Here is an 11,342-nt window from a genome sequence, read left to right as displayed (position 1 = left end):
ACAGTGGGCATTCCTGGCTAATGGAAGAACTGGGCTCTATTCCCATACCTGTCACAGGTTTCCTGTGAGATTCTACAAAGTCATTTAATCTGTCTCATAACTTCTCTGCCTTTAAAAAGGATCATAATAATGCCTTCTTTCATCATTTCTCCTATCTAGTCAGTTTAAACTCTTCAAGATGGACTTCTTCACTTTTCATATATAGTACAACAGGTAGGTACAAAAAACTTTCATTTTGATTAGAGTTTCTAAGTGCTACTGTAATACCAGTAAATCATAAGAAGAAAAGCAGTCCAAAACCTCAGAACATCAGTCTTTTACCATTTAAGTACAATTTGTTCCATAGTTGAAACTGGAATTATCTTTTGGGGGGAAAAAAAGTTTACCATCCACTACAGTCACAGTTTTGCAGCAGAATCACCTGGTGTGCTTGCAAACGTAAGTTTGGTGTGCTTACCTTGGAAGAATACATAGCAATTGAGTTATGTGAATTTGGCAGTAAATAGACATGGAACTGCTCAGGAATGTCACAGATGGCAGGAATCATATATGTACTTAAATGTATCTGGTCCAAGAGTTAGCTGCTCTCCTTCTGGGGAAAAGTAGATTTCTTCTAATGTATAAAGACCAACTCCTTGAATGAAGGCCCCTTCAATCTGAGCAAAGAAAAAAAAAAGGTAAACTTTCACGTATTCATTTTAAAACACAAAGCATACATACAATTAGACTTTTTAAGATTACACATGAACTTGCAGCTTTCCTTCCAAAAGTAGAAATAAGCCAACATAGACCAAGATAAGATCAAGCTGTCCTCATCAGACTTGCACAAATTTTTCCATTGGCTCAAGTTCATTGTACTCTTCATTATTCCTGGCTAAACTCACTACAGCTAATACAGTTACCTCTGATTTGCTTTTGCAGAATTGCCAAAGAGAATTGAGTCAAATCCATAGGAACTCCAGTGTGGAGATAATTGCCCAGGGACTCTGACATACATAGTCTGCTCAATCTGACATTTGCTTAAAAAAGATTTGCAGTTAGCTAATGAAATTTCCTCTAGAGAAAAACATCACATACACAAATAGATGGTAAGTTGGATATGAAGAGGAAATAACAAACCAGCCTGAAGCAGGAAGGTACAACTGCTGAGTAAACACCTGCGCTGTAACAGTGGTGATGTAAACACTGGTGCAGGGTGAACACAGAACTGAACTGCTAAGAAAGAATGATATGACAAATTTGGCAATCCTTGAATGTGCAAAATGAACATAACGCTTTAGGCAAAGGGCAAACATATGAGGATAAGCCTGTAATAGAATAAATAAGCTGGATAAAAAAAAGGTCTTTAAACATAGGTCATATTTTTCGGAGCATTTCCTTTGACTCTGCAAAGAAATGACAAATCGTTTTTACACTCTTGAGTTCACCACTGCTTACTTATTTACAAACTATTACTGAGTGACATCACTTTTGTCATTATTCAATTTGTCTGTAGATACAGATAGTTGAACCCATAATACAAATCTATGGATATAACAGATCTTTAAGGAAAGGTCTGTTACATCTCAGTAGCTTTTTTCATTACATCACAGTCAACTGTGCACTGCAGCTGGTTAAGATTTAGCCCTCAGTCAGTAATTCTGGGGTAAATTTATCAGCAAAAAGTCCTAAGGAGATTCAGGATGCCAGTCCTGTAGCGCTTTTCCAAAGTCTATGGGATCTGCTTGTCTCATCACTTCTCAGAAGATGAACAGAAAGTAGAAAACTTAACCTACTATTATTTACAGCTGCAAATAAAAACAATTACTACTACATCTGTCAAGCCAGCATCCTTGAGCGTTAATGGATAATGTCTCACAGGCTTTGGTGGCTATTAAACTGACTGATAACAGCAAAAAATCTAGGCACAAAGACAAATGTTCACGAACATCTAATATAAAGCAAAACTATGGAAATTCATACCTGTCCTGTACCTACAGCTGGATTTATGCTAAAACACACATCCATGACAAAGTCTGTTCTGATGTTCTGTTAAACAAATAAAAGGTGTGTTACAGATTTATATTTAAAATACACAACGACAAAGGGATCATAAACAATATATAGTCTCACCCATAAAAGACGTGTCATCACAAGTATTATAGATTTATTCTGAAACATTACAGATTTATTCTGAAACATTCTGAAAGCTACTAGAGGCAGGCTTGTGTTGGTGGAGAGTTCATCTTATCTAGATGCATTTTTGGTGGTTCTCTGAAACTTGGAATGTGATGTGCACATCCTTTAATGAATTCAAGAATGGCTTTGTTGCTTGTTCTATAGAAACTTAATTGCTTGATGCTTAGCCACCTCCTATGCTTTGTTGTGAGTGTGGAAGCACAGTCACCTGAACAGAAGTTCCTTATGTATAGGAACGTATCATAGGAACTACAATGATGGTGGGAAATTCAGCCAACTCTACTTCAAGTTCACTATATTTTTTGACATCACCTTGTGGACTCCTGTCAAACAGTCAATGTCTACTTTGGAACATGCAGCTCCAAAGAGAAAATATGGGAACACATGGCCTTTCTGTGTGTCCCAGTTTATGTTTGTAACATAACCTCTGGAGGAAGTAAGAACATCCCTCAGGTTAGATGAATTTGATCAAGATAACCCCTGCCCTCTCTCCTTGTCTTCACTGTTGATACATGAGATAAACTCTCTTAGGTAACTATTTTCATAGGATCTCCATAGTCAAAGACTAGGGTGTAGCACCACTGCTAAATATATGATGCATGAAGTAATTTGGGAGGATAGGAGGATTGCAAACCATGATGGCCATGGAACAAAATTCCTTGTGGCCTCCTGTGTCCTGCCATAATTGACCTTGGAGAAGACCCTGTGCATCAACTGTCAAAATAGCTAACTAAACACATAAAGTGCTTGTAAAATCAACACGGGTTAAAGAGAAGAATTTCTCTGACACTGCAGTCTCTGGTCCAGCTTCTCAATGGTTTGTGTGCTGCATCTGATACAGCCTTGAGAAGGTTGAAGGGGGACCGTTTTATCCTTCCTGCAACTTACTGACAAAGTAGCACCTCTGATGACGAGAAATTAAAACAAACTAATGGTTTTCCTTACTTGAAATAGCCAGTAGCTGAAAGACTAATGCTTTGCTTGTGAGCTTCACTGATCTGCAAAAGGTATACTCATTATTACAGAGAGAAAATTAAGAATACTTCATATGTAAAGAAAAAAAACTTTAAAACCTCATTTTAAAGAAATAAAGAGCCCTAAGTAAAAACTTTAAATTCCCTTGTGCCCTGAACGTATCTTTAGGAAGGGGGACATTGCAAAATGTCTAAAGTCGGCCAGATTTACCGGACACTCTGTTGCACCACTTGTTTTTACACTGTTTATCCTCTTCCTTCATGCAGTTCACTCCATGCAGGGAGGCCCCTTCCTCCCTCCACAGCAATAACAGCTTTCACTGTACATTCATGGGTATATCATAATTTAATAGTATGAAACAGAGAGACATATTTACCTAGTCTTCCCATTTGCCATTAAGATTGTCTCTTCATATAGGGTCCAGATGCTTCCCAAGGATTTGACAAGCATCCTAGGGAGGGAGAAGGTTGTGCACCACTGACCAACCCACAAATCCACATCTGTCTGCTGTATTCAAAGCAATACAAGCTCCTTCTTAGTGAAGTTAGTTTGTTAAATTCATTCTGAGGGCTGCAGCTCTGTTCATTTATCTACAATTTCTTTACTCTGCTAACTGCCAGCTAGAAAGCAGCACTTAGTAAAGAGTGGCACTGGCATCTTCTCTAACGTAAGTATTTATATACTAGGCTACCAATAAAACCATCAACAAAAACAGATTAAGGACCTCGCTCTCCTCCTATTTTGATTTGCTAAATAGAAAACCACTGGCTTGAATGATTTATTACAAAATAAATGAAAGCAGAATTGGTCCCAAATGATTTAAGAGGATAAGGGTGTTTCAGTCTGATTGTTAAAAAAATACCTGAAACATACCTTATGCTACATTTTCCTTTAAATTGTGTTTAAATACAGAATAAAGTGAAGATCCATAAATTCATCTACTGGCGATCTAACATCCCCCACCCCCATTTGTAAATCTGATACAGTAAAGCAGAAAAAAAAAATCACCCTTTTTAACACTGTTCTGTAATTTGCCTTGCTTTAAACTGTGCAGGTAAAATAAATCAGCAAGAGAGATTTTGCAATAAAAGAACTGCAGGCTGCTCAAAACCAAAACAAAATTATGTCTCCTCAGAGGGACATTTAGTATTCAACAGAACCACTGATTACGTGAAAAAATGGTAATAAGTCTAACCTGGACTGCTCTTGCATTGATTTCTGTTCCGACTGATGCTGCTGTATATTTGCCATGAGGTACAGTTGTTTCACAGAAGTGTATATATGACAATGGTATCTTCAGTTCACGACTGACAATCTGTAATAAAAGTAAACAAAAAGATAGCCAGTCCCACTTGAAGATGCAGTTTCAAGTCAGGAATTCATTATGCTGTTCAGCTCTCTTTCTATATACACGCACACATAGAAATGACCTAATTCAACTATGACTAGGACCAACACAGAAGTCTTCCTTAGCAATTATCTTCTAAAATGAATTTTTTATAAATAGATATAATAGAACAGAAGATAAAACAATACCGTGCGATACTATATGTTTTGCCTCTACCTAATTGTTCTCTCTAATCAGGTTTTGCCTACATATGCAAAAGTTAATCAAATAAAAAAAATAATGAATCATTCTCATGGAGTGTCAGATCTTATCTGTAGATTTTATTTTCTATTTATTTCATTTGAAATGGCCTGGTTAGTTTGCATTCCCACTTTATTGTTTTTCAGAGTGTTCTAATATTCGGATGTTCATTCAGCTCATTTTTAAGGACCAGCCTAATTTTACCTCCAAAATGACCTATTTGGCACTTGGATTTGTTTATCACTACACCAGAAATGCATTAAAATTAACTGATGTTATTATTGGTGTTGGACACACTACAAAGTTAAATTTTCATCACTTTAACTCCCTCTGCAAACAAACATTGGGTCATTAGCCATCCTGATAACAGTGATGTTACCACAGAGATGTTAATCTTTCCAGGTCTTTGAAGATCACTTTGTTTATAACTTGTATTTTTCCTAAGTTTTGTCTTCATCAGTAACTCAGAAGCAACAACCCAATATTAAACTTAGCTTTATTATATGTCTATAGAATTTGCCTACTGAACTTCTTAGTGCCCTTCATCTTTTTGGTTCAGTTATCTTTATATTTTATTTACCCTCAGATGAAAACTAACTCACCAGTAACATCTTAGTGTGAATTCCTTGTCCCAGTTCAATTCCATGAGTGACTAGCAGAGACCCATCTATACAGATAAGGATGACAGCTCCAGCCTAAAGAAAAGCCACAGATACTTGGCAATTTTCTTGCTTCACTGAAGAAAGGTACGTAAGAAAAAGAATAAGGCAAAGACAGATTTAGTATATTATATCAGTATACTGATAAAAGGGAGTGGAAATTCTCCAGCAGTCTGACAATTTCAGATTTTACTGATCTAAGACAGGATAGACTAAGTGGGATAGTAGCTATTCTGCAAGGGATAACAGTGATTAGTTCAAATAACAGAAAAGCATACTTTTCTTCTTGGGAAACTGGGTGAATTAAGAACATGCTGGCTCTAGCTGTAATGTGTGTGTAGCCCTAGATACTATTCCCTCATCCACAACAAAAAAGAGGACAGAGCAGAATATGAACCTTGAATCAAAGGCATTTTGGACAGGTAGCCAGATCTCCTGCTATGAACATCTATAGAACACTTCTTTTAGAACAAACAATAACAGAGTCGTACTTCTGTTTTTTTGAAATGGAGGGATTAGTCTTAGTCCTTTTTGTTTGCATGTATCCATACAGGGTAATAATACACTGATGTTCATAGTGTATAATTTTGATGGAGTGATGACACAACTGCTCATGCATTCTCTCTTATAGGCTGCCAAGAGAATGACTTAGAACCTGATTCATTTTCTGCTTGTATTTTGGTGCAGCCTTGTGCCAATAAATAGCTACCTTAAACATGGGAAACGCAAGAATCAAATGGGAATGGAAGTAGTGAACTTTCTGTCAAAATCAGCAATAAATAACTTTCCAATGGATGGTGATGAAAGAAATCCATCCTATACAAGCCATCCACTGCTATGAAGGAACAAGTGGAGATGGAAGAAAACTAAAAATTCTGTAGAGAGACATTTTGCTGTAGAATGAAATCAGCTACCAACACTCGGAAAGCAAACAGTAGAGCCTGAGAGGTGTTGTGAAATACAGTGCCTTCAGGACATCTTTTTATTTGTTATTAATTCTACATTGAGAAATAATGGTCATGCGACCTCTTTGGTGCCAATTTCTGATGTTTGCAATCAGCTAACATTTTGCTGATGTCAGTTCAGAGTCTTAGTGACAGAGACAAGATTAAACAATAAATCTATTCTCTAAGATTTAGATCGAGAGTTTTTTGAAATTCAATGCAATACCTGAGCTTTATTTTGAAGGTTTTGATGAAATGCAGCTATCATTTATGCCTTTTTCTGACCTTTTGTATCAGATGAATTGTGATTCCTAGATTCAATGTTTTTTACCATGAGAACATTGTTGGATGAAATATATTAATCTTTCTCTGAGCTCTTTATCTACAAACTTGAACAGAAACAATCAAGAAATGGATAAACAACTGACATATGAACCATGCATTGTACCTCATAAACAAATAACAATGTTTGTTCATTTAATCTGAAACTCATTTGAAAGAATTTTTGGTTCAAGGCATGAATTTAAAAAAAAAAAGAAAAAATCAGACCTGGAAAATCTTCCCAGAAATACCACCATCCTGAGCCATAAAAATTTCCAGTAGTAGAGCTTAACCTATCATATATATGGTACTATCTAATCTATAAGATAAAATATCCTATAGAATAATATCAATAATGACAATTTTTCTTACTATGGACCAGATTATGGAAGGTCCCAAGTACCACATTTTTACAGTGAATTACTTAGCTTTTATCTGGACAAAGACAGCATGATGGGAATCAATCATTTTTGTGAGGTGAATACTCATAAAATCATAGAATGGTTTGTGTTGGAAGGTACCTTCAATGCAAGAAGATCATCTAGTTCAGCCAAGAGAAGATCATTTAGTCCAACCCCTCCTGCCATGGCCAGGGAGATCTTTGACTAGATTAGGTTGCTCAAAGTCCCATCTCATGCTGAGTAAACATTTATAAAGATATCAGCCAGAAAGAGTGATACTCTTTCTGAAACAAAATATATTCCAGTAGATATTTTGTGCTAGTCCAGCATGCTGGAATCCTTTTCTCTTTCCTTCCTGTGGAGATTATACTTCCTCTATTTTTTGAAAGAAAAGTAGGGATCTTGGATCATAAAAGCACTGTTATGAAGGGGTTACCTGATGAAAGTAAGTTGCATTAAATTCAACAGAAAACTTCATGGGAACGATGGCAATCCCCTTCTTCTTCCAATAATTTTTGTGTTAAATTCTTCCACCATTGCTTTTCGGTTGTAGTAGTCAGACTTGTCCAAAAAGTCTTCCCAACATTTCCAGAGATTCTCTGCATTAAACTCTTCTTTGAAGGATGTTAGCTTAACTCCTTTGTACATGTTTATTTGCCTTCCCTAAACAGCAAGCGAATTTACACAGTGCTTAAAATAAATATGGCCTTATAGTATATTGACATATTATATATATAATGACATGTCAAATAATGAAATAATAATATAATTCTTACCTATATTAAACATAATGCCATATCCTTTTTTTCTAAGGAAATCACTGCTCAAATGGCCTGATATTTCTGCTTGCGTCCAATGCCTGTGAACTTAAGTGGTGTCAGTGGGATTGTTCACAAGCACTATTCATTGCAAAGAAGGTTGGTAAACTCAAATTGTAACTAAGACTGCTGAAAGCAGAAGGTAAAGCTAAAAAACTGTTTGTCGGAGGTGTGTCTGAAAGCTTTCCTGAAATGTAGTAAAGGAGAGCAAGTAAATGGGAGAGAGAGAAGATTCAAAGAAATAGGAAAAACACATAATGGTTGGCATCCTAGGAAAGTAAAACTATTTATAAACTGTTTTGAATATACAAGAGGTTGGCACATACGAAAGGGGAAAAGCTTACACTGGACTAAACGGTGTGTAAGGAAAGCACAGCTCTTGAAGATTGGTGAGGAAATGGCAACAACTAAAACTGTTGGGACCCTGTCTGTGAAGGCTGGGGAGAAACCAAAAGTGCCAGCCTGGTATCTGGGATGGCAGAAGCCAGCTAACTAAACTGTTGATAGATGGATGGATGGATAGAAAAAATGCAAAGTCCAGTTCTGAGAGGTTGAGATGCAGGCAACTGCTGAACATACACAGTGACCTAGAACTTGTCACATAGTACAAGAGATTATACTGTTTTGACTGAAGCTGGTCCGACTAATGGTGGTCATCATTTTGCAACAGATCCTGGACCAGTTTTCTCCACTCCCATTTGTATTATATCAAGTAGAATTCCACGAATGCATAGGTGCTGAATAAAGTACCATTCAGTCCACGTAAAGTTGGTGGATCTGGTTCTACAAGAGCTGGCTTCAGCATAAGGAGCTTCCAGCAGTCTCGGTCCTAGAATTCTGTTATCTCATTTTTTATTTGTCAGTCTCAGTTCTTTTACCTTCGCATGTGGTAGGCCAGTTTGGGTTGCCACAGCCACAATACACGTCTCCACAAACAGATCTGCTTGGAGAAACCTAAATCCTCGGAAGGCAGCATTAGAAGGCAAATCAGTCTTGCAGGCATGGCCCCTGACTCGGAGATTTGGGATATTATATGCATTGTCCACTTTCAACGCAATGTGTTCAATCACCTGTAATAAAGAGGTTATAGTTGTTCAAATGGTTTAATTTCCTCTAAAAAGACAGTGAAACTTGTGAAAGACACTCAAGACACCAATGAGATATAATTACTTTAAGGAAGAATAGAACTATACTTAGGAGGCCTGTTGTTCTGATAGGTTTTACACCAATTTAAGTAAAGAAACTGTGTTCAAATCTGAGAAACTGCATTTAACTTAAAGGAATTACAACAGTGTGAAGCAATACTGAGAGAAAAATCAGACCTTCAGTTTTGGGGAAGTGAAGCAATAAGTTTATGATAATAGGCTACATAATAAAACTTACTGTCTCTCTGTCGTCACTGAACTTTTAAATCTGATTTTTCTATGTCCAGTATCACCTAACAGGAAATATTGTACCTCCTTAATGATATTCTGTAATCAACCTCTGGGCCACAGATGCATTTCTACTTTAGGAAGACGGGACTTGTACTTAACAAGAATAGACATGTTCTTAATAAAAAAAACCTGTGGCAACGAGCTGTTGTTTTCTTTTTGTGATCAGTTCAGTTGGTGTAAGTGGTATCAGTGAAAAAGGGCTTACCAGTTCAGATTCATCTTTTGTACAGCCACCATTTATACAGCATTGAAAATCTGCAGCTATGATTCTACCACCATTCATGAATCCAACCTGTAATATATCAACTGATGCATTAGTGGTCATTTCTCTCGTGTATTTCAAACTTCTCCTTATAAATAGGCTAACTGGTTAACAAATACTGGCTGAGGTTCAACACAATGGGATGTTTTCCAGTGAACTGGGAAAATTACCTGCATGGATTTCTGTCTATAGGATGGTATCAGTTTGGATCTCAATATGCAAACCAAGAGTAAAATACATATAAAACCCACAAATCCTCAGAATACCTGAGTTACCCACAAAGCTATTCTTCCATGTAGATGTTGTCTATACTCAGAATCTGAAAAGCTTGTTCACCATTTTCTGTATGAACAGAGACCAGAAAGAGGATGATGATATCACTAAAGAAAATATGATCTATTATTATGCTTATTCTACTTTCTGAAGTATTCCTTTTGTAATCATCTTCCATCCTGATGATTTCATCACCTAGACAACATAAGAATAGGAACCAATGGTGCATACATTTTGCTGATTACATGTTCAGAAATATCTACCAAATTTGACTGAATTCTAATTCTGGTTCCTTCCTCGTCAACTTTTTTTTTTTTTTTAATGCAATGTATGGGTTTATATTTTTAGGAGTTTATATAATATTTAAAGGGGAACAATCATAGAAAACTGTAAAATAACTGGAGATCAACTTGTTAAATTATGTAAACTGATGCAGCTCCATCAGGGTTAAGGATAGGAAAATAAGAAATAATGAATATTATTGCTGGCTAAATCCCACATACCCACATGGATACAAGAGGAGAGGGACTGATGGAGAGAGTGCTTTTTGCTTAATGTAGTTAAGCAATTCATGCAGATTTTGCAGTTATTGCACTTAACTAAAGGAAAGGTTGAGGTTGGGGTTACAGAAACAGTCATCAGCCAAACTCTACAGCTCATGCAAGAGCTATTGGTACTGGGAAACCAATTCCTCAGCCTTCTTTACCCAAACCATATTGAACTCTAAACCCTGTCCTGGAGGGTTTTAGTGTGCTTAAATCATACACTAACACTAAAAAGATTTTCGCTCCTGCTACTAGCAGTTGCCAAGCTGACTTCAGTGCCGGCATTGTTTATCCAGTTATTTTTAATGTAAGGATTTAGAAGTCAAAAGGAAGAGTTTTGCTACCAGCTGAATCTTGCATTACCTTGCTTGCTTCATATCTGAGAAGTGCCTTGCATTCAGTTCTGATTTACATGGGGTAGGGCTGATATTAGCAGTATGTTCAAGAAAAGAGATGGGTGCTCATGCTTCTTCTGGATATTGCCTGGGTTGTAGGAATAAGGTGATAGCTGTTGGTTTGATTCATAGCATTTGTCAGGGTGCTGTTAGGACTGAGGCAAGGTTGGTGCTCAGTTAGGAATTCAGAAGAGGAGGAGTTTGGTTTCTTATTGCATCTTGTTAGTCAATGAAATTATGCTGATTTGCCCCAGAATAAACTAAAATAAACCCAGCAGTTGAGCAAAGTATCTTCTCTCATTCACTTCGTATTTTCCAAAGAAAGGCTGCCATCCACTAATGATTAACATATCCATATTTCTTTCAGGGGCAAAATGAAGTGGACGCCTGGTCCTAAAGTGAACAGAAAAAAATCCGCCTTTGTTACAGCCTATGCATGCAGATTGCACATAACATCACATGTCCATGGCCAAACTCCTAGTGGTGGCAATAACGCACTCCATTCTATGTTTTAGTTTTTTATTGACCCACCGTGCCTGCGTTTAGG

General features: G+C 36.9%; 1 pseudogene; it reads right to left on the bottom strand.

The window, feature by feature from the left end:
* Positions 1 to 11,342, bottom strand: part of LOC104407816 — a 20,981-nt pseudogene that overhangs the window by 3,179 nt on the left and 6,460 nt on the right.

The sequence above is a fragment of the Nestor notabilis genome, unplaced genomic scaffold (assembly GCF_000696875.1).
Source record: "Nestor notabilis isolate BGI_N333 unplaced genomic scaffold, ASM69687v1 scaffold7946, whole genome shotgun sequence".
Classification (NCBI taxonomy): Eukaryota; Metazoa; Chordata; class Aves; order Psittaciformes; family Psittacidae; genus Nestor; species Nestor notabilis.
The sequence above is the reverse complement of the archived record's forward strand: the minus strand, read 5'-3'. Positions and strand labels throughout refer to the sequence as shown.